This window comes from Triticum urartu, chromosome 4 (assembly GCF_003073215.2).
Source record: "Triticum urartu cultivar G1812 chromosome 4, Tu2.1, whole genome shotgun sequence".
In the NCBI taxonomy this organism is placed as follows: Eukaryota; Viridiplantae; Streptophyta; class Magnoliopsida; order Poales; family Poaceae; genus Triticum; species Triticum urartu.
Window position 1 is genome coordinate 320,352,722 of NC_053025.1, and position 19,906 is coordinate 320,372,627.

Below are 19,906 nucleotides of genomic sequence, written 5' to 3' on the forward strand. Positions count from 1 at the left end.
TACAAACCATATAAACACCTTAATTTTCGAAGGAACCTTGACTTTCCAAACATGTTTGGAACTAGGAATAACACTAGAGTTAATGACATCGATATACATCGACTTGACTGTGAACTCTCCAGACCTAGTAAGCTTCCAACACAACTGATCGGGCTGATGATCTAGCTGAACCTCCATTAGTCTACTCACCAGATGAAGCCAAGCTTCCCACCGGTCGCCAACAAGCACCCTCCTAAACTGAATATTAAGGGGAATGGATTGCATCATCGTTGCAACAAGAGCATCACGTCGCTGAACAATACGATACAGGGACGGATACTGAAGCGCCAACGGCGTTTCACCAAGCCAAGTATCCTCCAAGAAGCGGGTGGTGTTGCCATTACCGACAATAAACTTTGTTCTATTAAAGAAGGCAGCTTTGAAACTCATAAGCCCCTTCCTAAACGGTGAGTCAGTCGGTCTCACTGTCGCCTGGGACAAAGTCTTGGACTGCAAATACTTGCTACGGAGAATCTGCGCCCAAGTTGCCTCAGTCTCAACTGATAACTTATACAACCACTTACTGAGAAGACATCTGTTCTTGACTTCTAGATTCTCAATACCAAGGCCCCCTTGGTCCTTTGGTCAATAGATGATATCCCATTTGGCGAGTCAGTATTTTCTCTTTAGTTCATCACTCTGCCAGAAGAATCGGGATCGATAGAAGTCCAGCCTTTTCCTAACCCCAACTGGGACTTCAAAGAAAGATAAGAGAAACATAGGCATACTCGTGAGCACCGAATTAATAAGAATCAATCGGCCTCCATATGACATGAGTTTGCCCTTCCAGCAACTCAGTTTCTTCTCGAACCGATCCTCGATGCATTTCCATTCTCTGCTTGTCAGCTTACGATGGTGGATGGGTATACCTAGGTACGTGAAATGTAATGCTCCCAATTCGCATCCAAACAATTGCCTATAAGCCTCTTGTTCCTCATTGGCTCTACCAAAACAGAACAACTCGCTTTTATGAAAGTTAATCTTCAATCCGGTCAATTGTTCAAATAAGCATAACACCAACTTCATATTTCTCGCCTTTGCCAAGTCATGCTCCATAAAGATGATTGTATCATCATCGTACTGCAGGATGGCACACCACCATCAACCAGATGAGGCACCAAGCCACCCACCTGACCGGCCTCCTTTGCCCTACCTATCAAAATTGCCAACATGTCACTGACGATGTTGAACAGAATAGGAGACATTGGATCCCCTTGTCTCAGGCCCTTGTGTGTCTGGAAATAATGACCTATGTCGTCATTCACTTTAATTCCAACACTCCCTTTTTGCGTGAAAGATTCTACCTGGCATCACCAAGCTTCATCAAAACCCTTCATGCGTAAGGCCTGTTGAAGGAAAGACCATTTGACTTTATCGTACGCTTTCTTGAAATCCACCTTAAAAACAACTCCATCAAGTTTTTTCGTGTGAATCTCATGGAGCGTTTCATGAAGGAACACAACCCCTTCGAGGATGTTCCTGTCCGGCATGAAAGCAGTTTGAGTAGACTGCACCACAGCATGCGCAACCTGTGTGAGCCTATTCGTCCCGACCTTGGTAAAATTTTTGAAATTAACATTAAGAAGACAGATGGGCCTGAATTGCTCGATTCTCACAACCTCTGTCTTCTTAGGAAGCAGGGTTATCATTCCAAAATTCAGCTGAAAAAGGTGAAGCTGGCCAGAGAATAAATCATGGAACAACGGCAACAGATCCCCTTTAATAATATGCCAACACTTCTTATAAAACTCAGCCGAGAATCCATCCGGGCCGGGAGCCTTATTATTTTTCATCTGCGATATGGCCTCAAACACCTCTTTCTCAGAAAAAGGAGCAGCTAAAATATCATTCTCAACAGCAGTAAGTTGAGGCACATCCTCAATCCTAGACTCATCCAGCGACACACGGTTATCCTCTGGAGGCGCAAACAACTGCTTGTAATACTCAGTAATGTATAATTTTAGGTTCGCCTGACCAAGAATCGTTCCTTCATCTTGTTCAAGCTGAAAGATCCTCTTCTTTCTGTGCTTGCCATTAGCGATCATGTGGAAGAATTGAGTGTTCGCGTCCCCCTAGACTACTCTTCGGACCTTGGCCCGCATCGCCCACTTTAATTCTTCCTCATGAAGAAGCTCTTTCAACATCATCTCCGCGTCAAGCTTGGCGTGAAGCTTCGAGGCTGGCAGAACCGTGGTTTCTGCTTTTACATCTAGGGACTGAATAAGGGTAAGGAGCTGTTCCTTTTCGACCTTATAAATCCTGCTAAGATGCTTAGCCCACCCACGCAGGAAACTTCTCAAGTGCCTAATCTTATTCTGCCAACACTCAAGCGCAGTCCTACCACCTGCATCCTTAGCCCACTCTCTGGCTACAAGATCAAAGAAGCCTTCTCTCTCAAACCAAGCAAGCTCGAACAAAAATGATTTTTTGTTTCCCAAGTGGGTGGCCTCACCAGAGTCAAGAAATAAAGGCGTGTGGTCAGAAATACCACGAGAAAGTGCCTGAACTATTACAAAGGGGAATTTCTGTTCCCATTCGACACTAGCCAGAACTCGATCCAACTTTTCAAACGTCGGATTTGGCATCGCGTTAGCCTAGGTAAACTTTCTTCCCGAAAGCTCTATCTCTCTTAGATCCAAGCTTTCAATGATAGTATTAAACATGAACGACCATCTGCCATCAAAATTATCATTATTCTTCTCATCACGCCTTCTAATGATGTTGAAATCACCCCCACCAGGATAGGAAGTTGCTAAGAACCGCAAATCCTAACCAGATCAGCCAAGAAATCCGGTTTTAGTTCGGGATGTGCGGCACCATATACCGCCACCAAAACCCAGTTAAACCCATCAGCCTTCGACCGCACCCTAAATTTAATAGCAAAATCTCCCATGACCACACTTCGAACTTCTAGCGAATCGCATCTAACTCCGAGTAAGATCCCACCCGATCTTCCTTGCGGTGGCAGGCAATGCCAGTCAAAATCAATACCGCCCGATAAAGTATTAAGAAATTGTGGCGAAAAGTTATCTCTACCAGTTTTCAACGATGCGATAAAGTCCAACATATGCTCAATAGATGCCTCTACAAGAAACCTTCTTTTAGCCAAGTCTTTTAGACCTCTGCTATTCCAAAAGATTCCTTTCATATCTCGTCATGGAATTTTTTAGCCGTTCGGATCCGAGCACTCCTACACAGTGCGGAATCCGGGTAGATCTTCCGCTTCCATTTGCGTTTAGGAATGTTCTTACTCTCCGACCGGTCCTCACAACCAGGCTCAGAAGTTCGAACTACAACATTCTCAGCATGCTCATCCTCCTCCTCAGGCTCAGGAAGAGGAGGACCAAGATCCGCACAAAAATATCGAGCACTCTGACCCCCAAAGCATCAATATTGGAATCATTCATGGGTTTAACCGCTGCTAAGTTGTGAATCATCTCTAAAGCCCGCTCTGCCTCTAAATCCAGGATATCATTAACAGAACTTGAAATTTCACTACCATTACTACCTAGTGAAATTCCTAGATGGTTTGCATTATTAATAATCTCATCATTAGAAAAATGCAAGATGGAATTAGAGGTATTAACCGACATACCAGTAGTGACCTCAACGTCACGAAGCTTGGCCGCCCTCATGGCGCACCGCTGCTGTATGTCGTCCACCTCCGGATGATCCTGGAGCCGGCAGCTCAACTGTCGCCCCTCAGAAACCGGATCTGGAATACCAATAAAAGCAATAATCTCCTCCCGAGTGACCCTGTTCGTTGTGGGGTCTCCTGCCCCACCCCGAACACGCAGACGGTCATCCTCCATCGACGAACCAACTGGACCGCCGAAAAGTGAAGGGGCGCACAACGACACCGGCGACGTCTATCGCGCCCCACCACGGAGAGACTGCACCACGCCGGGGGAAGGTTGAGCGTGGGCCACCTGCCCGAGCTCCCCATCCACCCCGGCCCTTCGTCCAAAAGGGATCACCGGCGCCCCAGGAGGGCCGGCCACCCTGGGCGCCCCAGGAGAAGAGGGCCCTGAGGCCACCTGTCCCGAGCCCCCTCCGGAAAGCGGAGCCGCTGCCTGCAACTCCGGCCTCGTGAGAGGAGAAGAAGGTGTCAAGGCCACCTGCCCCGGACCCCCTACCGAAGATAAAACCGCCACCACCGAGACCGCTGTAACACCCACGATGCGGCTATATCTCCCACGTGTCGGAGCACGACTTAGAGGCATAACCGCATTGTAGGCATGTCGCAAGAGGGGTAATCTTTACACATCCCATGTACTGAATAAGAAAGAGGTACAGAGTTGGCTTACAATCACCACTTCACACAATACATAAATATAGCATTACATCATCCAGATACAATCAAGGTCCGACTACGGAACCAAAATAAAGACAACCCCAAATGCATAAGATCCTCGATCGCCCCAACTGGGCTCCACTACTGATCGGCTGGAAAGGAAACGTAGTAACATCCCGAGTCCTCATCGAACTCCCACTTGAGTTCAGTCGCATCCCCTGGAATGGCATCATCGGCACCTGCATCTGGTTTTGGAAGTAATCTGTGAGTCACAGGGACTCAGAAATCTCACACCCTCGCGATCAAGACTATTTAAGCTCATGGGTAGGAAAAGGTAGTGAGGTGGAGCTGCAGCAAGCACTAGCATATATGGAGGCTAACTTACGCAAATGAGAGCGAGAAGAGAAGGCAAAGCACGGTCGAGAAGCTACAAAGATCAAGAAGTGATCCTAACAACTACTTCCGTTCAAGCATAACACGAGACCGTGTTCTCTTCCCAGACTCCACCGAAAAGAGACCATCACGGCCACACACGTTGTTGATTCATTTTAATTTAAGTTAAGTGTCAGGTTTTCTACAACCAGATATTAACAAATTCCCATCTGCCCATAACCGTGGGCACGACTTTCGAAAGTTCAAAACCCTGCAGGGGTGTCCCATCTTAGCCCATCACAAGCTCTCATGGTCAACGAAGGATATTCCTTCTCCCAGGACGACCCGATCAGACTCGGAATCCTGGTTACAAGACATCTCGACAATGGTAAAACAAGACCAGCAAAGCCGCTCGAATGTGCCGACAAATCCCGATAGGAGCTGCACATATCTCGTTCTCAGGGCACACCGAATGAGAGCGCCGTACAACTAAAACCAAACCTCGAGTTTCCCCGAGGGGGCGCTGCAAAGGACTCTAATTTTGGACCAACACTCAGAGGAGCACTAGCCCGGGGGTTTAAAATAAAGATGACCATTGAGTCCGCGGAAACAAGGGAAAAAGGCTTAGGTGGCAAATGGTAAAACCAAGGTTGGGCCTTGCTGGAGGAGTTTTATTCAAGGCGAACTGTCAAGGGGTTCCCATTATAACCCAACCGCGTAAGGAATGCAAAATCAAGGAACATAACACCGGTATGACAGAAACAAGGGCGGCAAGAGTGGAACAAAACACCAGGCATAAGGCCGAGCCTTCCACCCTTTACCAAGTATATAGGTGCATTAAAGTAGACAAGGTATAATAATGATATCCAAACAATAATCATGTTCCAACAAGGAACAAACTCCAATCTTCACCTACAACTAATAATGCTATAAGAGGGGCTGAGCAAAGCGGTAACATAGCCAAACAACGGTTTGCTAGGACAAGGTGGGTTAGAGGTTTGACATGGCAATATGGGAGTCATGATAAAGCATGTGGTAGGTATCGCGGCATAGGCATAGCAATAGAGTGAGCAACTAGCAAGCAAAGATAGAAGTGATTTCGAGGGTATGGTCATCTTGCCTGCAATGTACTCCGAGAAGACGAAAGCTTGATCCTCGTAAGCGTACTCAACGGGTTCCTCGATCACGTAATCGTCTCCCGGCTCTACCCAAAGCAAGAACACAAGCAAAGGAAAACACAATCAACCACGGTGCGGTGCACAAGCAACATGATGCAAAACATGGCATGCCATGCGGGATGTGATATGCAATGCATATGCGTGCTATGGAAGGAAAAGATTGAACCAGGCCTCAACTTGGCAAACCAAGAGTGCCGCTGGAAAGATGAGTTGATTTCGGTCGAAATCGATATAAAGATCACCGGAATCGGATGCACGGTTTGCAAATGGCAAGCAAAACAATAATGGCACTAATCTGCGATTAACAGCACGATGCCATCTAAAGTGCAACAAGAAAATAAGCTACTGCACTCTAACATAACAACAAAGCACATCGCAGTGATCTACTCAAGATGCTTGAAAAAAAGATGAACACTGAGCTACGGCTAAATCACACAATAGCAGGCCCAAACAAGCATGGCAAAAGTGCAAAAGATAACAGTTTCACAGACTTAGTGAAAATAACAACATGCCAGGAATTAACATTAGGAAGCAATGTTTAGAGCAAGATAACAACATGCTACAAGAACATATCATGGCAAAGCAAGGCATGGCATGAAACTACTCAAAGAATATAATAAAAGTCCCTTACTGACCATAAGCCAAAAGGGCACAGAAAACATGATGGCACCCATGTAAACATAGTAAGTTTCGTTAACAGATTTAGACTTAGCAGAAAACTGGACATGTCAAAAACAGAGTTACGTAGGCATGTTTGCGAGCTCGATGCACTTAGCACAAGGCATTGCATGAAAAACTAAGCATACACCCAGAAAGAAGACATGATCAAGTAGCTAACCATGGCGAGAACGATCTCATATCATGCATGGATCAACTACAACAACCTTGGCAAAATTGATTAACACGTAACCAATCTACCAGGAACATTTTATAGAAAAAGTAGAGCAAGATTAGGTCATGCTAAGGTACTCCATAATTGCTAACAAACACATGGATGGATAGAACATAACAATATCTCAAAATCACCCTTCTTGAACATGCTCAAAAGAGGCATGGATCACTCTGTAGCAACATTAATACATGGCATAAAAATAACATCAGGGAAATGACTTAGAAGAATTCTAAGTCCTTGAAATCAGCAACATCACGAGAGCTACTTTGCATGCTTGTGCTAGTCACCATATTGATCAAAAAAATACATGGCATACACCCCTGTAAAGAGGGCATGGCATATCCCAAAACACATGTAGGGCTCAAGTTCAAAGGAGGCACACATTAATCATGGCAAAAATGAAAAATGCTCATAATCTGTTAAGAAACAGAAACTAACATTATATAGCACTCTTGCAACAGCATTTCAGGCATCAAAATGGACTCAAACAAGCATGGTGCAATGGAATGAAATGAAGAGGACATCCGGACGGACAATTTGATATATCACACGCGCAAAACGGAGCTACGGATGCAGAGATATGGTATGAAGAAAAGCGCTTGAAAATATGAGCAGGGACGAAGACTTAGTGAAAAACCACCTCAGATCTAGGGTTTGTCTTTGAGCGCGCGAACCGAGGCAGCCGGGAAACTCGCTGCAGACGACGGAGATGGCGGCCGGCGAGGTCGGGGTCGCCAGATCCGGCCCTCCCGCAACCGGATCTGGCCGGAGGCGAGGCGCGGGGCGCCGGGAGGAGGCGGCGGCCGGCGAGGTCGCGGCGGGCGGCGAAGCGGCGAGACGGCGGTCGGGCGGCGCGATGGAGCGGCGAGGGCTCGGGCGGCGGGGCGGCGCGCGGGGAGACTCGTGCCTCGCGGCCCCGCTGCGGGCTTGCGGGCCGGCGGCGGTGGGCGGCGGCGCAGGGACAAGTGGCAAAAGCAGATTGGTCCGGGCGGCGGTGCGGACATGTCCGGCCGTCTCGGACGTGTCCGGCGGCGGCGGGGGAAGAATTCTAGGGTTTGGACCCGGGATTTTCGGAGGGGGGCATATATTTATAGGTAGAGGGAGCTAGGAGAGTCCAAATGAGGTGCGGTTTTTGGCCACACGATCGTGATCGAACGACCGAGAGGATGGAGGGGGTTTGGATGGGTTTTGGGACACTTTGGAGGGGTGTTGGTCTGCAACACACACGAGGCCTTTACGGTTCCTTGGTTAACCGTTGGAGTATCAAACGGACTCCAAATGGTACGAAACTTGACAGGCGTGTTGGCGAACGTAGCAGAAATTTAAAATTTTTCTACGCATCACCAAGATCAATCTATGGAGTCATCTAGCCACGAGGGGAAGAGGAGTGCATCTACATACCCTTGTAGATCGCGAGCGGAAGCGTTCAAGAGAACGGGGTTGATGGAGTCATACTCATCGTGATCCAAATCACCGATGACCGAGCGCCGAACGGACGACACCTCCGCGTTCAACACACGTACGGTTGGGAGAGACATCTCCTCCTTCTTGATCCAGCAAGGGGAGAGGAGAGGTTGATGGAGATCCAGCAGCACGACGGCGTGGTGGTGGAAGCAGCGGGATCTCGGTAGGGCTTCGCCAAGCACCAACGAGAGGGAGAGGGAGGCGCCAGGGACTTGGGTGCGGCTGCCCTCCCTCCCCTCCACTATATATAGGGGCCAGGGGGGCGCCGGCCCCTAGATCCCATCTAGATGGGGTGCGGCCAAGGGGGTGGCTTGGCCCCCAAACCAAGTGGAGGCGCCCCCCACCCCTAGGGTTTCTAACCCTAGGCGCAGGGGGAGGCCCAAGGGGGGCGGACCAGCCCACCAGGGGCTGGTTCCCTGCCCACTTCAGCCCATGGGGCCCTCCGGGATAGGTGGCCCCACCCGGTGGACCCCCGGGACCCTTCCGGTGGTCCAGTAAAATACCGGTGACCCCCGAAACTTTCCCGATGGCCGAAACTGGTCTTCCTATATATAAATCTTTACCTCCGGACCATTCCGGAACTCCTCGTGACGTCCGGGATCTCATCCGGGACTCCGAACAACTTTCGGGTTACCGCATACTAATATCTCTACAACCCTAGCGTCACCGAACCTTAAGTATGTAGACCCTACGGGTTCGGGAACCATGCAGACATGACCGAGACAACTCTCCGGCCAATAACCAACAACGGGATCTGGATACCCATGTTGGCTCCCACATATTCCACGATGATCTCATGGGATGAACCACGATGTCGAGGATTCAATCAATCCCGTATTCAATTCCCTTTGTCAATCGGTACGTTACTTGCCCGAGATTCGATCGTCGGTATCCCAATACCTTGTTCAATCTCGTTACCGGCAAGTCACTTTACTCATTCCGTAACACATCATCCCGTGACCAACTACTTAGTCACACTGAGCTCATTATGATGATGCATTACCGAGTGGGCCTAGAGATACCTCTCCATCATACGGAGTGACAAATCCCAGTCTCGATTCATGCCAACCCAACAGACACTTTCGGAGATACCTGTAGTGTACCTTTATAGCCACCCAGTTACGTTGTGACGTTTGGCACACCCAAAGCACTCCTACGGTATCCAGGAGTTGCACAATCTCATGGTCTAAGGAAATGATACTTGACACTTAGAAAAGCTCTAGCAAACGAACTACACGATCTTGTGCTATGCTTAGGATTGGGTCTTGTCCATCACATCATTCTCCTAATGATGTGATCCCGTTATCAATGACATCCAATGTCCATGGTCAGGAAACCGTAACCATCTATTGATCAACGAGCTAGTCAACTAGAGGCTTACTAGGGACATGTTGTGGTCTATATATTCACACATGTATTACGATTTCCGGATAACACAATTATAGCATGAACAATAGACAATTATCATGAACAAGGAAATATAATAATAACCATTTTATTATTGCCTCTAGGGCATATTTCCAGCAGTCTCCCACTTGCACTAGAGTCAATAATCTAGTTACATTGTGATGAATCGAACGCCCATAGAGTTCTGGTGTTGATCATGTTTTGCTCGAGGGAGAGGTTTAGTCAACGGATCTGCGACATTCAGGTCCGTATGCACTTTACAAATATCGATGTCTCCATTTTGAACATTTTCACGAATGGAGTTGAAGCGACAATTGATATGCCTGGTCTTCCTATGAAACCTGGGCTCCTTGGCAAGGGCAATAGCTCCAGTGTTGTCACAGAAGAGAGTCATTGGGCCCGACACATTGGGAATAACTCCTAGGTCGGTAATGAACTCCTTCACCCAGATTGCTTCTTGTGCTGCCTCCGAGGCTGCCATGTACTCCGCTTCACATGTAGATCCCACCACGACGCTTTGCTTGCAACTGCACCAGCTGATCGCCCCACCATTCAAAATATACATGTATCCGGTTTGTGACTTGGAGTCATCCAGATCTGTGTCAAAGCTAGCATCGACGTAACCCTTTACGACGAGCTCTTCGTCACCTCCATAAACGAGAAACATATCCTTAGTCCTTTTTAGGTACTTCAGGATATTCTTGACCGCTGTCCAGTGTTCCATGCCGGGATTACTTTGGTACCTTCCTACCAAACTTACGGCAATGTTTACATCAGGTCTGGTACACAGCATGGCATACATGATAGACCCTATGGCCGAGGCATAGGGGACGACACTCATCTTTTCTCTATCTTCTGCCGTGGTCGGGCATTGAGCCTTGCTCAATCTCGTACCTTGCAACACAGGCAAGAACCCCTTCTTTGACTAATCCATATTGAACTTCTTCAATATCTTGTCAAGTTACGTATTCTGTGAAAGACCAATGAGGCGTCTCGATCTATCTCTATAGATCTTGATGCCTAATATGTAAGCAGCTTCTCCAAGATCCTTCATTGAAAAACACTTGTTCAAGTAGGCCTTTATGCTTTCCAAGAATTCTATATCATTTCCCATCAATAGTATGTCATCCACATACAATATGAGAAATGCTACAGAGCTCCCACTCATTTTCTTGTAAACGCAGGCTTCCCCATAAGTCTGTGTAAACCCAAACGCTTTGATCATCTCATCAAAACGAATGTTCCAACTCCAAGATGCTTGCACCAGCCCATAGATTGAGCGTTGGAGCTTGCACGCCTTGTCAGCATTCTTAGGATCGACAAAACCTTCTGGCTGCATCATATACAATTCTTCCTTAAGGAAACCATTAAGGAATGCTGTTTTGACGTCCATTTGCCATATCTCATAATCATAGAATGCGGCGATCGCTAACATGATTTGGACGGACTTCAGCTTCGCTATGGATGAGAAAGTCTCATCGTAGTCAACCCCTTGAACTTGTCGATAACCCTTAGCGACAAGCCGAGCTTTATAGATGGTCACATTACCATCCGCGTCTTTCTTCTTAAAGATCCATTTATTTTCTATGGCTCGCCGATCATCGGGCAAGTCAGTCAAAGTCCATACTTCATTTTCATACATGGATCCTATCTCGGATTTCATGGCTTCCAGCCATTTGTCAGAATCTGGGCCCGCCATCGCTTCTTCATAGTTTGAAGGTTCACCATTGTCTAACAACATCATTTCTAGGACAGGGTTGCCGTACCACTCTGGTGCGGAATGTGTCCTTGTGGACCTACGAAGTTCAGTAGCAACTTGATCTGAAGTTTCATGATCATCATCATTAACTTCCTCTCTAGTCGGTGCAGGCACCTCAGGAACATTTTCCTGAGCTGCGCCACTCTCCGGTTCAAGAGGCAATACTTCATCAAGTTCTACTTTCATCCCACTTACTTCTTTCGAGAGAAACTCTTTCTCTAGAAAGGATCCATTCTTGGCAACAAAGATCTTGCCTTCGGATCTGAGGTAGAAGGTATACCCAATAGTTTCTTTAGGGTATCCTATGAAGACACATTTTTCCGATTTGGGTTCGAGCTTTTCAGGTTGAAGTTTCTTCACATAAGCATCGCATCCCCAAACTTTTAGAAACGACAGCTTAGGTTTCTTTCCAAACCATAATTCATACGGTGTCGTCTCAACGGATTTCGACGGAGCCCTATTTAAAGTGAATGCGACAGTCTCTAAAGCATAGCCCCAAAATGACAGCGGTAGATCGGTAAGAGACATCATAGATCGCACCATATCCAATAGAGTGCGATTACGACGTTAGGACACACCATTACGCTGAGGTGTTCGAGGTGGCGTGAGTTGTGAAACTTTTCCACATTTCCTTAAGTGCGTGCCAAATTCGTGACTCAAATATTCTCCCCCACGATCTGATCGCAAGAACTTGATTTTCCTGTCACGTTGATTCTCAACCTCACTCTGAAATTCCTTGAACTTTTCAAAGGTCTCAGGCTTGTGTTTAATTAAGTAGACATACCCATATCTACTCAAGTCATCAGTGAGGGTGAGAACATAACGATAGCCACCGCGAGCCTCAACACTCATTGGACCACACACATCAGTATGTATGATTTCCAATAAGTTGGTTGCTCGCTCCATTGTTCTAGAGAACGGAGTCTTGGTCATTTTGCCCACGAGGCATGGTTCACACGTGTCAAATGATTCATAATCAAGAGACTCCAAAAGTCCATCTGCATGGAGTTTCTTCATGCGTTTGACACCAATGTGACCAAGGCGGTAGTGCCACAAGTATGTGGGACTATCATTATCAACCTTACATCTTTTGGTATTCACACTATGAATATGTGTAACATCACGTTCGAGATTAAATAAGAATAAACCATTGACCAGCGGGGCATGACCATAAAACATCCCTCTCATATAAATAGAACAACCATTATTGTCGGATTTAAATGAGTAGCCATCTCGTATTAAACGAGATCCTGATACAATGTTCATGCTCAAAGCTGGCACTAAATAACAATTACTGAGGTTTAAAACTAATCCCGTAGGTAAATCTAGAGGTAGCGTGCCGACGGCGATCGCATCGACCTTGGAACCATTCCCGACGCGCATCGTCACCTCGTCCTTTGCCAGTCTCCGCTTATTCCGCAACTCCTGTTTTGAGTTACAAATATGAGCAACTGCACTGGTATCAAATACCCAGGAGCTACTACAAGTACTGGTAAGGTACACATCAATAACATGTATATCACATATACCTTTGGTGTTGCCGGCCTTCTTGTCCGCTAAGTACTTGGGGCAGTTCCGCTTCCAGTGACCACTTCCCTTGCAATAAAAACACTCAGTCTCGGGCTTGGGTCCATTCTTTGGCTTCTTCCCGGCAGCTTGCTTACCGGGCGCGGCAACCCCCTTGTCGTCCTTCTTGAAGTTCTTTTTACCCTTGCCTTTCTTGAACTTAGTGGTTTTATTCACCATCAACACTTGATGTTCCTTTTTGATTTCCACCTCCGCTGATTTCAGCATCGAATATACCTCAGGAATGGTCTTTTCCATCCCCTGCATATTGAAGTTCATCACAAAGCTCTTGTAGCTAGGTGGGAGCGACTGAAGGATTCTGTCAACGACCGCATCATCTGGGAGATTAACTCCCAGATGAGACAAGCGGTTGTGCAACCCAGACATTTTGAGTATGTGCTCGCTGACGGAACTATTCTCCTCCATCTTACAACTGTAGAACTTGTCGGAGACTTCATATCTCTCGACCCGGGCATGAGCTTGGAAAACCATTTTCAGCTCTTGGAACATCTCATATGCTCCGTGTTGCTCAAAACGCTTCTGGAGCCCCGGTTCTAAGCTGTAAATCATGCCGCACTGAACCAGGGAGTAATCATCAACACGGGACTGCCAAGCGTTCATAACGTCTTGGTTTGATGGGGGTGGTGCTTCACCTAGCAGTGCTTCAAGGACATATGCTTTCTTGGCGGCTATGAGGATGATCCTCAAGTTCCGGACCCAGTCCGTATAGTTGCTACCATCGTCTTTCAGCTTGGTTTTCTCTAGGAACGCGTTGAAGTTGAGGACAACATTAGCGTGGGCCATTTGATCTACAAGACATATTGCAAAGATTTTAGACTATGTTCATGATAATTAAGTTCATCTAATCAAATTATTAATGAACTCCCACTCAGATAGACATCCCTCTAGTCATCTAAGTGATACATGATCCGAGTCAACTAGGCTGTGTCCGATCATCACGTGAGACGGACTAGTCATCATCGGTGAACATTTTCATGTTGATCGTATCTTCTATACGACTCATGTTCGACCTTTCGGTCTTCCGTGTTCCGAGGCCATGTCTGTACATGCTAGGCTCGTCAAGTCAACCTAAGTGTATTGCGTGTGTAAATCTGGCTTACACCCGTTGTATGCGAATGTTAGAACCTATCACACCCGATCATCACGTGGTGCTTCGGAACAACGGACCTTAGCAACGGTGCACAGTTAGGGGGAACACTTTCTTGAAATTATTGCGAGGGATCATCTTATTTATGCTACCGTCGTTCTAAGCAAATAAGATGTAAAACATCATAAACATCACATGCAATCAAATAGTGACATGATATTGCCAATATCATTTTGCTCCTTTTGATCTCCATCTTCGGGGCGCCATGATCATCGTCGTCACCGGCATGACACCATGATCTCCATCATCATGATCTCCATCATCGTGTCTTCATGAAGTTGTCTCGTCAACTATTACTTCTACTACTATGGCTAACGGTTAGCAATAAAGTAAAGTAATTACATGGCGTTTATGTTGACACGCAGGTCATAAATAAATTAAGACAACTCCTATGGCTCCTGCCGGTTGTCATACTCATCGACATGCAAGTCGTGATTCCTATTACAAGAACATGATCAATCTCATACATCACATACATCATTCATCACATCCTTTTGGCCATATCACATCACACGGCATATGCTGCAAAAACAAGTTAGACGTCCTCTAATTGTTGTTGCAAGTTTTTACGTGGCTGCTATAGGTTTCTAGCAAGAACGTTTCTTACCTACGCCAAAACCACAACGTGATATGTCAATTTCTATTTACCCTTCATAAGGACCCTTTTCATCGAATCCGATCCGACTAAAATGGGAGAGACAGACACCCGCTAGCCACCTTATGCAACTAGTGCATGTCAGTCGGTGGAACCAGTCTCACGTAAGTGTACGTGTAAGGTCGGTCCGGGCCGCTTCATCCCACGATGCCGCCAAATCAAGATAAGACTAGTAACGACAAGTAAATTGACAAAATCAATGCCCACAACAACTTGTGTTCTACTCGTGCATAGAAACTATGCATAGACCTAGCTCATGATGCCACTGTTGGGGAACGTAGCAGAAATTTAAAATTTTTCTACGCATCACCAAGATCAATCTATGGAGTCATCTAGCAATTACGAGAAGAGGAGTGCATCTACATACCCTTGTAGATCACAAGCGGAAGCGTTCAAGAGAACAGGGTTGATGGAGTCGTACTCGTCGTGATCCAAATCACCAATGACCAAGCGCCGAATGGACGGCACCTCCGCGTTCAACACACGTACGGTTGGGAGAGACGTCTCCTCCTTCTTGATCCAGCAAGGGGAGAGGAGATGTTGATGGAGATCCAGCAGCACGATGGCGTGGTGGTGGAAGCAGCGGGATCTCGGCAGGGCTTCGCCAAGCACCAACGAGAGGGAGACGTGTCACGGAGGGAGAGGGAGGCGCCAGGGACTTGGGTGCGGCTGCCCTCCCTTCCCTCCACTATATATAGGGTCCAGGGGGCGCCTCCCCCTCTAGATCCCATCTAGATGGGGGGGGCCAAGGGGGTGGCTTGGCCCCCAAGCCAAGTGGAGGCGCCCCCCCACCCCTAGGGTTTCTAACCCTAGGCGCAGGGGGAGGCCCAAGGGGGCGCACCAGCCCACCAGGGGCTGGTTCCCTTCCCACTTCAGCCCATGGAGCCCTCCGGGATAGGTGGCCCCACCCCATGGACCCCCGGGACCCTTCCGGTGGTCCCGGTACAATACCGATGACCCCCGAAACTTTCCGAGTGGCCGAAACTGGTCTTCCTATATATAAATCTTTACCTCCGGACCATTCCGGAACTCCTCGTGACGTCCGGGATCTCATCCGGGACTCCGAACAACTTTCGGGTTACCGCATACTAATATCTCTACAACCCTAGCGTCACCGAACCTTAAGTGTGTAGACCCTACGGGTTCGGGAACCATGCAGACATGACCGAGACAACTCTCCGGCCAATAACCAACAGCGGGATCTGGATACCCATGTTGGCTCCCACATATTCTACCATGATCTCATCGGATGAACCACGATGTCGAGGATTCAATCAACCTCGTATTCAATTCCCTTTGTCAATTGGTACGTTACTTGCCCGAGATTCGATCGTCGGTATCCCAATACCTTGTTCAATCTCGTTACCGGCAAGTCACTTTATTCGTTCCGTAACACATCATCCCGTGACCAACTACTTAGTCACACTGAGCTCGTTATGATGATGCATTACCGAGTGGGCCCAGAGATACCTCTCCGTCATACGGAGTGACAATCCCAGTCTCGATTCATGCCAACCCAACAGACACTTTCGGAGATACCTGTAGTGTACCTTTACAGCCACCCAGTTACGTTGTGACGTTTGGCACACCCAAAGCACTCCTACGGTATCCGGGAGTTGCACAATCTCATGGTCTAAGGAAATGATACTTGACACTTAGAAAAGCTCTAGCAAACGAACTACACGATCTTGTGGTATGCTTAGGATTGGGTCTTGTCCATCACATCATTCTCGTAATGATGTGATCCCATTATCAATGACATCCAATGTCCATGGTCAGGTAACCGTAACCATCTATTGATCAACGAGCTAGTCAACTAGAGGCTTACTAGGGACATGTTGTGGTCTATATATTCACACATGTATTACGATTTCCGGATAACACAATTATAGCATGAACAATAGACAATTATCATGAACAAGGAAATATAATAATAACCATTTTATTATTGCCTCTAGGGCATATTTCCAACAAGGCGGTCTACCGGTAGTGTACCAAGGCCACTTGGCAAATCTCGGTCCAATCCGAGAACGTTTAACACCCGCACACGAAAAGAGGCAAAAGGGGACGCCGGAGGACATAGGAGTGCCGGAATGCAAAACGGACAACGGGGAAAAAGCTCGGATGCATGAGACGAACACGTATGCAAATGCGATGCACATGATGACATGATATGAGATGCATGACATGGACAAAAGCAAAACGAAGACAAAACCCAACCACGAGGGAATATCATAACTTAGTGCCGAAAATGGCAGGAGTTGGAATACAAATATGGCAAGTTACATACGGGGCGTTACAACCACGTCCACCGCGAGAGGAGAAGAGGGCGCCGATGCCACCTGCCCCAAGCCCCTATCAAAAGGCGGAACCGCCACCTACAGCTCCGGCATCGCGACAGAAGGAGAGGGAACCGAGACCATCAGCCCCGGACCCCCTCCTGAGTGAAAGGCCTCCACCGCTGGGCCCTCAACCTGAGGATTATCAACGAGCAGATGGGAGGGAAACTCTTCCTCCTCACCCCTGACCGGGATCGGCGAAGCCCCTAGTAATGGCGGACTCACAGCTTCCTCAAAATCCAAAACAGGTAACGTGTGCTCAAACACCTCATCAGACTCCACCCGCTCACTCCAAAGCCTCGGAGGCGCAGAAGCCGGCTCGAAGGACCCAAATCTCAGAGTAGTTGTAGGCACCGAGGAGGGTGGTACCGTCCCATTCCCGGACGTGTGAGAAACGGATCCCGGTGCAGTGGACGACTCTCTTCCAGCATCATCAACCGACGCCCCCTTAAGCCCCGAACTGTCATCTCCCTCGTGCATATCAATATCAGGCCCGTTAGCCGCCTCGGCGAACAGACTCTCATCCTCAAACTCAATCACGAGGTTAAAAATTTGGCCTCAATATGCCCACTTGACCACCTCAGGCACGTACTCAATATCCAGAACACTGACCAGCAGTCGGGCTATCCCGTGAGCTCTGGTAAAAGCCATATCCACTCTCTCCGGTTTCCCCACCATAATGCCCAAACTAGCCACGACCCTAGATTCCTACATCAGCTTCGAGGGAGCCCCGGAAAAACATAGCCAAACCTGAGTAAGAGGCTTACCCTGAGGCTCGACCCTCTTCCACTCATGAAACTCAAGGACACAATCTGTACCCGGCACATTGCACATCCCAAAACTCAGAAGTCTCTGCAGATCCTCAACCGAAGGGAACTCAACCCTAAACAGTTTTTCTTCGAGACTAACAAGCACCCACTAGAAGTCACCTGGAGCTAACTCCTTCAGCCTCTGCACAATCTGTGCCTCAGAGACCTCTCCTCTGGTAACTTTGACTATCCCAGTTGTCAAACTTAGGGTCTCATTAGGAACCTCCCTCTCAGTAGGAAACTCAAACACCACTGCAGTGCAAGAGATATACCTTCCTGAAGGGCTAGAAGTTCAGATTCTAGGCCATCATTACAAAAAATTAATTGACTACACGCATTGAATATAATTGCCCCTTCATGGTTTCTGAGAACCATGCCTGCTCCTTCATTGTTGAGGAAAGAACCATCAACATTCAATTTATTTTGGCCGTACATAGGGCACGACCACATCACATCAGGTTGTAGCCTTTTATTGTGTATTGAATCAACATGTGGAAAGCACAACATGGTGGCTCCTTTTCCTTTAACTGGATCAAAATTTGGGTGTGTGCTAATGGAGTATAGTGTATCCTGGTAGCTACATAAAACCCTTTTTGACACATCAACTAGGAGAGCTGGTTTTGAATGCACAATCTCCTTTCGGACATACCACATCCTCCAGAACAACAGTAGCACTCGTGCACGGATTACTTCATCTAGGTCGCAAAAGAACCCTGAGAACCAATGCATGTTAATGTTGGCAAAGACCAATCCAGTAGCAAATGCATTCTAAAGTTGCATAGCATTTGGACAAGAGAAGAATACATGGAAAGTGTCCTCCATCTCCAAACCACAAATCAGACATGTTGCACTCACGATCATATTTCTTTTCATCTTGTTACTCCAAGTTGCTAGAGTGTTAGTAGCTAGTATCCAACCAAAAGAAAGGACCTTGGGGGGGGCAAGGTAGACCAGATAGCTTTCCATATGTCCCGCCCCCCTGAATTTTGGTAGTGGAAGAGCTAATTGATGCATCATGAAGTTCATTATAAGCCAGCTTATAAGGGCTTTTGACCGAAAATTGCCTAGTTTTTCCAAGCGCCCACCCAAGGAAGTCAGAGCCAAATCTTGGGGATGACTGGATCTTTTTGATTTCTATGATATCCATTGGGAGAAAGAACCACTGCTAGGGAAAAGCCTAGCAGTAGCGCGGGGAACCACGCTACTGATACGGCGCTACAGCTAACACTTAGCAGTAGCACATTCCTACCAGCGCTACTGTTATAGCTACTTAGCAGTAGCGCCGTCCATACAGGTGCTACTGTTAATCTAACTAGTAGTAGCGTTTTCTGCTCACCCGCGCTACCACTATTCTATTTTTCATTTTATTTTTCATTTTTAGTGTATTCATATGTTGTTATACAAATTTTGATACAATACCAATTAAGAGGTTGTTATATCATTATGTCCATGATGAATTAATATATCATTGTGACGAAGAAACATGGATTAGATTCATTTGGATGAATCAAAAGTTGAATTAGGACGACGATCCTACTAATTCAACTTTTGGTCACTTTTGATCCATCCACATGAATCTAATCCACATTCCTTCCACCTATGATATAATAACTAATCATGATCATAATAACAAATCATCATGATAATCATGATCATGATCATCATCATATTAATATAAAAACTTTTGCATCATATCATCACCAACAACACTAGCTAATAATCATCATAGTCATTACCACCAACACTATTTAATCATCATAGTCATAGTGTAGCTATCTAATCACCACCAACACTAGCTAATAATAATCATCATAGTCACTACCACCAACACTAGCTATTTAATCATCACTCCTGCTGCTCTCTCTCTCTCTTAGGTAAAATAGCATAGAACATGTGTAGCACTCCTGCTTCATCATACTGGAGCATCCAGATGAACCTGTCTCCTAATTGTGGGCCACGCTTTT